At 40.7% G+C, this 10,319-nt stretch overlaps 1 pseudogene; it reads right to left on the reverse strand.

The window, feature by feature from the left end:
• Positions 1–6,983: 6,983 nt before the first annotated feature.
• LOC102812454 lies at positions 6,984–7,300 on the reverse strand (annotated as a pseudogene).
• Positions 7,301–10,319: the final 3,019 nt, after the last annotated feature.

Below are 10,319 nucleotides of genomic sequence, written 5' to 3' on the forward strand. Positions count from 1 at the left end.
CCTTGGAAACCCTATATAGGGTGGCTATGGGTCGGATCCAACTCGATGGCACTTAACAACAACAACAATGCATATAGTTTATAGGTGTCCAGTTGACAAAGGTGGATTGTTATAATTAGGGTTCTGTGTCAACTTGACTAGGCCAGGATTCCCATGGTTTAGTACTTGAGATGTGTTTATTCCCCTGATGATGAAACCTAATACAGACTTAGTTAACTCTATGATGTGTGCTCTGAGCAGCCAATCAATTAAAGGGATGCTTCCTTGTGGGTGTGGCCTGTTCCCAGTATAATGGACACCTAGAAAAATCGCTCGCTCTCTTCCACTAGGGACCTGGGACCCTACAATTGTAAGCCATTACCTTGATAATAAACTTCTCTTTGTATATACACTAAGAAAACAGCACTACATGGACCCTCTACAACAAAGCCACGAGAGACAAAATAAAACAGTCACTGATGAGAATTCTGGCACCCTGAACTTCAGAAGAAAGGTTAGAGAGGTGGATGGAGTGCTTGCTGGGAGGAGAGGCTGAGCATGAATGGTGAGAGATGGACACTAACTGGTGAACAGCTGGTCAGATGTGGCTCAACCATCTTGTGAGAAGCTATGGCAGCGGAAGAAGCCTGACAGAGCAGATTTGCATGGGAGACAGAGAGGGTGCTATTTCTTCTTTTTTTTCCCATGCTGCCTTGGTGACCAGAAGTGTGACCAGCTCCCACCCTCATCCACACCCAGCACAGACCCTGCTCTCTGGGAGTTCTGAGTCACATGGTTAAGAGTCATGCCAGTGTAAGGTAGGGGCCATCTGCACCACTTCGGTGTATTGCTTTGGTGCCTCAATTCAGGTGGCCTTAGTTTCAAGCCTACAAAACCCGCAGAGCCACCAGACCAGCATTTAACCAGTCACACTGCCCCCAGCTTCCCTGTGGTCCTAACAGACTCTGAAACCATCAAGGCCCCCCACAAACTGCTTCTAGATTGAGTGCCCTGAATATAGATAACACCTAGGTCAATAGTAACTCCATCCAGGGCCAGGAACTCTGCTATCACATCCCCTCCACAACCACCTAGTGAGTTCCTTGAATTGCCGGAACACCTGCTTCCCCCTGAGATTTCTTCCCTCTGGAGTTCAATAACTACACAGTTTGTTTTCATAAATACAACTACCCCACAATGCCCTGGAGACAACAGACAATTTTAGCTCACACGAAGAAATGAGAGAGAATGACTCAAGCAAATGACAAAGATGCAGAGTCAGAAAATGACTCTGAGGAAGAAAAGGTAATTGAACTAACTGAAAAATAATTCAAAAGAATGATAATTAGGTATCTTCAAAGGATCGAGGAAAGCAAGGAGAGTGCAAAAAAAACTTTAGAAGAATTCAGGAAAACACTGCAAGAACAAACAGACAAAATAAATGCAAAATTTTGAAACAATACAAAACCTGCAATTAGAAATCAAGATTAATACTAAGATCTCAGAAGTGGACCATGCTTTGAAAGGGCAAAGGAGTAGATGTGAAACAATGGAAGCCCGAATTAGTGAGCTTGAAGAGCAATCTCTCAAGACTAGTATGCTAAAAGAACAATCAGAAAAAAGAATGAAAAATCCAAAGAACATCTAAGAGTTATGTGAGACACCATAAAGAGGAACAACTTATGTGTGATTGGAATTCCAGATTAGGAAGAGACAAACAGATAAAATTGTTGAGGACTTGTTGAAAGAGAACTTCCTTAGCATTATGAAAGACAAAAAGATAAGCATGTAAGAAGCTGAATGAACCCCAAACAGAATAGATCCCAAAAGAAAATCACCAAGATATATCATAATAAAATTTTCCAAAATCAAAGACAAGGAAAGAATCCTGAGACAGCTTGGGAAAAATGAAAAGTTACTTACAAAGGAGAACCAATAGGACTAAGCTTTGATTTCTCAGCAGAAACCATACAGGCATGAAGGCAATGAAATGACATATATAAAACTCTGACAGAAAAGGATTGCCAACCAAGAATCTTATACCCAGCAAAGCTGTCCCTCAAATACAATGGTGGGATTAGGACATTTCCTGATAAGCAAAAATTAAATGAGTTTGTAATGACCAAACCAACTTTACAAAAAATGCTAATGGGTATTCTTTAGACTGAGAATCATCAATAGCAGCCAACAACCTGAGATTACCATACATGACAACACCACCCAGATTTAAATGAAAACAAATTTACAAGACTGAATATAGGGAAACAGAAATACCAATGTATAATGAAGTCAACAACAAAGCAAAAGGAAGGAATAGTGTAGATACAGAACTTCCAAATGGCAAGGAAGTCAAGTCAATTTCAAGATAGACCAGACTGTTTTAAGAAGGGAAAAAATTAGTAAGTTACAGGGTAACCTTAAAGGAAAATAATACACCTGCACATCAAAATAAAAAAGAGGAAAAATCAGAAAAATTTAGTAAACATTAACACAACAGAAATGAAAATGAAAAGAAAACCCACAAACAAAATGAAATCTGCATAGAAAATTATGAGGAACGAAGAATCCAGCAGCACCACAAAAAAGTACACAGAAAATTGACAATGATCATTTCATACCTATTGATAATTACACTGAATATAAATGGATTAAATGTACCAGTTAAGAGACATAGAAAGCAGAATGGATACGAAAACAGGATCCTTCCATATGCTGTGTACAAGAGACTTATCAAAAAGATGGAGACAGCCTAAATGCTCATCAACAGAAGAATGGTTAAATAAACTTTGATACTACACACAATGGAATACTACAAAATGTTGAAAAAATGATGATGAATCTATGAAGCACCTCACAACATGGAGGAACTTGAAGGACATTTGTTGTTATTGTTAAGTGCCATCGAGTCAGTTCCGCCCCATAGCGACCTTGTATAGGGTTTTCAAGGAGTAGCTGGTGAGCTTGAACCACCGATTTTGCATTCAAACTGACTTTGCAGTCTGGCACATTAACCCACAGTGCCACACCAGGACTTCTGAAGGACATTATGCTGAGAGAAATTCGTCAATCATCAAAGGATAAACATTGTATGAGAATATTATAAAAAGTTTTTTTTAAAAAAAAAACATTTTTTGATAAAAGAAACAATCTATGATGGTTACTGGGGGAGGTGGGAATTATTCATGGGCTAGAGAGTAGACACATGTTAACATGGGTAACAGGGCAGGCATTACGACACAAGAAGGAGCTCAGCAGAGGAAAGATGAAATTAATGGGAGACAAAGGGAGGAATGCAATAGTTAAAGTAAATAGCGGTAAATGTTAACTGGTACGTGAAGGGAATGCAACCATGTAATGAAGAAAAGTTTATGATATGTTGAATGTGAAACTGATGAACTGCTTTGTAAACTTCCACTCAATTCACAATACAGTGTTACAGTTTTTCTGTTGTTTTTTTTTTTAAAAGGTATTTGCAATAAGCCTTTGTTCTTACAAAATTCAATCATTTAGTCTCTAGCATTTTTTTCCATCACCAGGGTCATAGTTTCCAACTGCTGGTCCATCCTCTTTGTTTCCAACTTTATTCCAATCACCAGTGACTACCAATGTATTTTGATTGCATGTCTGGTCAATTTCATACTGAAGAAATTGGTAGAATTCTTCAGTTTCATCATCACTGTCTTTAGTGATTGGTATGTAAATTTGAATAATAGTGATATTAACTGGTCTTCCTTGTAGGTGTATGGATATTATCCTATCATAGGCAACACTGTGCTTCAGGATAGATTTTGAAAAGCCCTTTTTGACTACAAATGCGATGCCATCTTTCTTCAATTTGACATTCCCAATACCAGTCCATTTCAGCTCCCTGATTCCTAGGATAGATATCACGTTTATGCGTTCCATTTCCAACTTTCCTAGATTCATACTTTGTACATTCCTTGTTCTGACTATTAATGTATGTTTGTGATATTTATTCTTATTGTAAGTTGTACCCCATCAGCAAATGAAGGTCCCAAAAGCTTTGCTCCATTCATGTCATTATTGTCAACTCTGATTTTAGGAGGATGCTCTTCCCCAGTCATATTTTGAGTACCTTCTAACCTGAGTGGCTCATCTTCCAGCACTCTCTGAACAGTGACGCTGCTGCTATTCATAATGTTTTCCTCTTCTGGGACTACATCTGACAATGTCCCGCTGCTGTTCATAAGGTTTTCAGTGGCTATCCATTCAAAAGTAGTCCGCCTCTCCTTTTTAGTTTGTCTTACTCTGGAAGCTCTGCTGAAACCTGTCCACCATGGGAGACCCTGCTGGTATTGGACATACCAGTGACATAGCTTCCAGCATCACAGAAGCCACCACAGTATGACAAACTGACAGATGAGTGGTGGTAAGAAGAAGAACTAGTGCTTTTGAATTATGTTATTGTTGTTGTAAGGTGCCATGGAGATGGTACCAACTCATAGCGATCCTATGTACAACAGAATGAAACACTACCTGGCCCTGGGCCAACCTCACAATTGTTGCCATGCTTGAGCCCATGGATGCTGACATATTGCCAATCCATCTCGCCGGGGGTCTTTCTCTTTTTCTCTCACGCTCCATCTTACCAAACATGATATCCTTCTCCAATGACTGGTCCCTCCTGGCATTATGTCCAAAATATGAGAGACGAAGTTTGGCCATCCTGACCTCCAAGGAGCACTCTGGCTGCACTTCTTCCAACACAGATCTGTTTGTTCTTTTGGCAGTCCATGCCACTTTAAATATTCTCCTCCAACACCATAACTCAAAAGTATCAATTCTTCTACGGTCTACCTTATTCACTGTTCAGCTTTCGCATGCATATGAGGTTATTGAAAATACCATGGCTTGGGTAAGGCGCACCTTAGTCTTCAAGCTGACATCTTTGCTCTTCAACACTTTAAAAAGTTCTTGTGCAGCAGATTTGCCTAATGCAATACATCGTCTGATTTCTTGCCTGTTGCTTCCCTAAGTGTTGATAGTTGATTTAAGAAGAATGAAGTCCTTGACAACTTCAATCTTTTTTCTGTTGATAAGAAAGTTGTTTCTTGGTCCAGTGAGGATTTTTGTTTTCTTTACATTGAGATGCAATCCATACCAAAGGCTATGGTCTTTAATCTTCATCAGTATTTTAAGTCCACTTCACTTTCAGCAAGCAAGGTTGTATCATCTGCATATCATGGGTTGTTAATGAGTCTTCCTTCAATCTTGATGCCATGTTTTTCTTTATATAACCCAGCTTCTCGGATTATTTGCTCAGTATACGGGTCGAATAAGTATATGGTGAAAGAACACAACCCTGTCACACACCTTTCTTAATTTTAAACCATTCAGTGTTCCCATGTTCTGTTTGAACAACTGCCTCTTGGTCCAGGTACAGATTCCTCATGAGCACAATGAAGTGTTCAGAATACTCATACTTCGCAGTGTTGTCCACAGCATGACGTGATGCACAAAATCGAAGTCTTTGCGTAGTCAATAAAGCACAGGTAAACATCTTTCTGGTATTCTTTGCTTTCAGCCAAGATTCATCAGACATCAACAATGATATCCGTCGTTCCACGTCCTCCTCTGAATCCAGCTTGAATCTCTGGAAGTTCTCTGTCATGTCCGCCTGCAGCCATTACTGTATTACCTTTAGTAAAACTTTACTTGCATGTGATATCAAAGATATTGTCTGATGATTTCCACATTCTGCTGGGTCACCTCTCTTTGGAATGTGAACAAATACGGATCTTTTCCAATCAGTTGGCCAGATAGTTGTCTTCCAGATTTCTTGGCTTGGATGAGTAAGTGCCTCCAGTGCTGCCTCACTTTCTTGAAAGATTAAAAAAATTTTTTTTGAGAAAAGCCAGAATAAAGCACGTTTATTGCAATAATAAAACTTGAAATTCATATGTGGTGCAGAATATGGGAGGAGGAGTGGAGCAGCAACAACTTGTCTCACCAAAGCAGGACACAGGACAGCAAAGGGTGAGAGGAGGAAGGAAAAAGCCAGGAACCCTTTAAGATCAGCAGGGGGAGCTGAGCATCAAAAAACAGGAGATGCTGAAGCTGCGATGACCAGAATCATTTTCTTAGAGAACACTCAAGGATTTGTCATGATGGCTGGGCTTTCGTTGGGTGTTAAGTGTCTACAAACAGCACCTTCAACTTTAACTTTTAATTAAAGTTCTTAAAATTTAGGAAGTGATGGAGTTTTGATAGTTATGAAATGACAAAAGTCCTGAAAATCTGTTAGAAAAACCATAGGATGGAAAAAAAAAAAAAGGAAAACCAAGCCATAAAGAAGGCTTCAGAGGTCCATGCTGGCCCATGGTGTCCAACACCACAGTGGAAACCATCTGCTTTCTAAAGGCAGAAGGTTTAAGAGGAAGGTGAGTGGGGCCAGAGGAGGTAAAGGTGCTCTGCATCCCCACTTCAGTTTGGGGTAGGGCTTTGAATTCAACCCAAGGACATTTCTCAACTTGGAGGAACATTCAGCCCTCAATGCCTCACATCTGCTATGCCTTTGCAGCGTAGCAGCACGAAATTTTAATATATAATAAAAGTTTCATCCAAAAAAATAAAATTAAGTTTCTTGTACCCTCCTCTCACCCCCACAACCAATCCCTATTCTAAAGTTCACCCATTGTGCTGTTAATTTTGGATCATATGCTTAAATTGAAAACTTAGATCCAAAAGACTGGAACTGAATCTTCACCCCAAAACCAGAACGAAATAAAATGAGTAATTGAGGTGGATGGCATATAGTTTAAGTCTCCATACATACAAGAAGAAAGGGGAAGAGGAAACGGAGGTGTCAGAAGCAAAGCTGAGTGACAGGACAGAACACATTCAGTCAGGGTTGACATTTATAGAAAGAGTGTAGTGGAACATCAGGGAAAGCTCCATACAGAGTCACATGCATGTGTCTGGAGATGCCATAGACCTCTGTGGCAGATCCAAGAACATGTAGCTAGGAGAGGAGACCATTCTTGTCATTTCAGTTTTAGAAGCTGCACGTCAAAGACGAGCGTGGCATTTGGTGGGATAGTGGCACCATAGGCGTAGTCTGGGGAGATGGTCAGTTTGGCTTTCTGACCCACAATCATCTGGGCAACCCCTTCTTCCCAGCCTCGGATCACCTCCTGCTTGCCTAGCATAAACTTAAAGGGCTTGTTTCTGTCCCGGGAGGAATCAAATTTCTCTGTCTTCAAGCATCCTGGTGTAGTGCACCACACAGGTCTGGCTGCTTTGGGAAGGTGTGGCCGTCTCCGGGGGAGATGATCTCCACCTGCACTTCCATGGAGGTGGAGGCGGATGCTAGGCAGACGGCATGGACCAAGAGCAGACCTCAAAGATTTCTATTTTTATTCCATTAATTCCTGGTGCCTTGTTCTTCACCAATTCCTTCAATGCAAATTGGACTTCTTCCTGCAGTATAATTGGCTCTTGATCATATGCTACCTCTTCACATGGTTGAACAACGACTATGTCTTTCTGGTACAGTGACTCTGTGTATTCCTTCCATCTCCTTTTGATGCTTTCTGCATCATTCAATAATTTGCCTAGAAAATCCCTTCAATAATGAAAGTCGAGGCTTGGATTTTTTCTTCAGTTCCCCCCCCCACCCCCCTTGAGAAATGCTGAGCATGTTCTTCCCTTTTGGTTTTCTGACTCCAGATCTTTGCACATATTGTTGCAATATTTGACTTTGTTTTCTAGAGCTGACCTTTGAAATTTTCTGTTCAGCTCTTGTACCTCCTCATTTCTTCCATTTGCTTTAGCATCTCTATGCTGGAGAGCAAGTTTCAGTGTTTCTTCTGACATCCATTTTGATCTTTTCCTTCTTTCTTGTCTTCTTAATGACTTTTTGCTTTCTTCATGTATGATGTTCTTGATGTCATCCCACAACTCTTCTGGTCTTCGGTCATTAGTGTTTAATGTATCAAATCTGTTCTTTGGATGATCTCTAAATAAATTCAGGTGAGATATATTCAAGGTCATATTTTGGCTCTCATGGACTTGTTTTCATTTTCTTCAGCTTCAATTTGAATGTGCATATAATCAGTTGATGGTGTGTTCCACAATCTGCCCCAGACCTTGTTTTGACTGATGATATAGAGCTTTTCCATCATTTCTTTCCACAGATGTAGTTAATTTGATTTCTGTGTAGTCCACCTGGTGAGGTCCATATCTCTTATGCTGTCTAAAGGAGGTATTTGAAATGAACAAATCATTAATTTTGCAGAATTCTATCATGCGATCTCCAGCATCATTTCTATCACCAAGGCCACATTTTCCAACTACTGATCCTTCCTCTTTATTCCCAACCTTTGCATTCCAATCACCAGTAATGATCAATACATCTTGATTGCATGTCTGATCAATTTCAGATTGAAGAAGTTGGTAGAATTCTTCTATTTCATCCTCACTGGCTTTAGTGGTTGGTGCATAAATTGGAATAATAGCGGTATTAACTGGGCTTCCCTGTAGGTGCATGGATATTATATTATCACAGACAGCATTGTATATTGAATATACCATGAAGTGCCAGAAGAATGAATAAATATGTCTTGAAAGAAGTACAACCAGAATGATCCCAAGAAGTAGAGATGACTAGACTGTGTGTCTGTGTACTTTAGATGTAATCAAAAGGGACCAGTCTCTGGAGAAGCACATCATGCCTGGTAAAATAGAGGGCCTTACAATCATAAAAAAAAAAAAAAAAAAAAAAGAGGGTCAGAGAAAAATAGGAAGACCCTTTGGATTGACACAGTGGCTGCAATGATGACACAGGAACAATTGGGAGGATGGCTCAGGACTAGGCAATGTTTTGTTCTGTTGTACTAAGGTTGCTATGAGTCAGAAGTGAGAGACCTAACAAGAACAGCAGTTGCTCAGGCCAAAATCACAGACTCTTCTTTGCCTCCTCAATTTCTCTTACTCTTCACATCCAATCTCACAGTGAATGTCATTGGCTCTGCCCTCAGAAGGTAGCCCATACAGATCTTTGCTTCTGGATCTGCGTGCTCATTACAAGAGTACGTACATTCACACTGTGAAAATGCATTGAGCTGTAGGCTTATGCTTGTGATCTTTTCTATATGTTTGTTACTTTTCAAAAAGTTTTAAAAGATGCGTCTAGAATCTAAGCACTTCTTCCCATCTTTACTACTATCACCTCAGTCCAAGCCACCACCGTGTCTTGCTGGGACCGTTACTATAGTTTCCTTTCTGGTTTCTCTTCATTCATCCTGGCTTCTGCCACCACCTCACCCCCAACGCCTGAATCAAGTCATATTCCTCCTCGGCTCCCTCCTCATCTGTGACTTACAAATCTTGTTTCCTTTCTGACTTCCTCACCTCAACCACACTGGTCTTGCAGTTTCTCTCTCTCTCCCCCACTGTATTTCATAGCATCAGATGCACCAAACTCCCCACTGATAAACATTTATGTCAATTCCAATTTTTTGTTTTTGCCAACAATGAAAGTGGATGCAGCAGTTTCTCCCTGCTTCCCAAGGAGCCCCCTCCCCCATGCAGTCTGTCTGGTCTTCCCCAGCATCCATAGGGAGCCTTTTGAAGTAAATGAGAAGCTGACATTATTGTTCTCCGGTCCCAAACCCTCCACTAGCTTCCTAAAGAAAACCTAAACTCTTTAGAGTGGTCCACCTGGCCCATGAGCCCTGGGTCCTGATCTTCTCAGCTTGACCTTATCATTGCACACCCAGGCTGCACTGAATATCTTTGTCCTACTAATACTCCCAGTTCATTCTCCCTCAGGCCTTTGCCCTTGCTATGCCCTGCCAGGACCATTCCCAAAATCTTCCCAAGTTTATCTCCTTCTTCTTCAGGTCTCAGCTCAGATGAGTGGTCCTGATCACCAAGTCAAACATAACCCCTCTCCCTGTTTTATAGTCTTCAGAGACTTTTTCTATCAGAAGTTACCTAATTTATTTATTTGCTTACTTGCTTGCTATTGCTCCCACTAAAATGCCAGCTCTAGGAAAAAGAAAACCCCACCTAGTTCGTTTGCTCTTGGGTCCCCAGCACCTACCACAAAACTCAAGAAATATTTGCTGATTTCCTGTGGAGCCTTTGTATTACATAAGACCATAGGTGGATTCCTGAACCGCATCTAGAATCTTCTGAGGTGGGAAATTTCCACTTGAAAGATCAAGCAGACCAACCTGGAGCAGCTAGAAGAACAGAAGATATTTCTTGAAAGAAAGACCGACAGGAAAAATACAAAACAGTAACAGCAGTCCGACTGACTACTACTCACCCAGGAGACATCAAGGCAAGTGGTTGGGTTCCCTCAGGGCAATCCT

Source organism: Chrysochloris asiatica, unplaced genomic scaffold (assembly GCF_000296735.1).
Source record: "Chrysochloris asiatica unplaced genomic scaffold, ChrAsi1.0 scaffold00178, whole genome shotgun sequence".
Classification (NCBI taxonomy): domain Eukaryota; kingdom Metazoa; phylum Chordata; class Mammalia; order Afrosoricida; family Chrysochloridae; genus Chrysochloris; species Chrysochloris asiatica.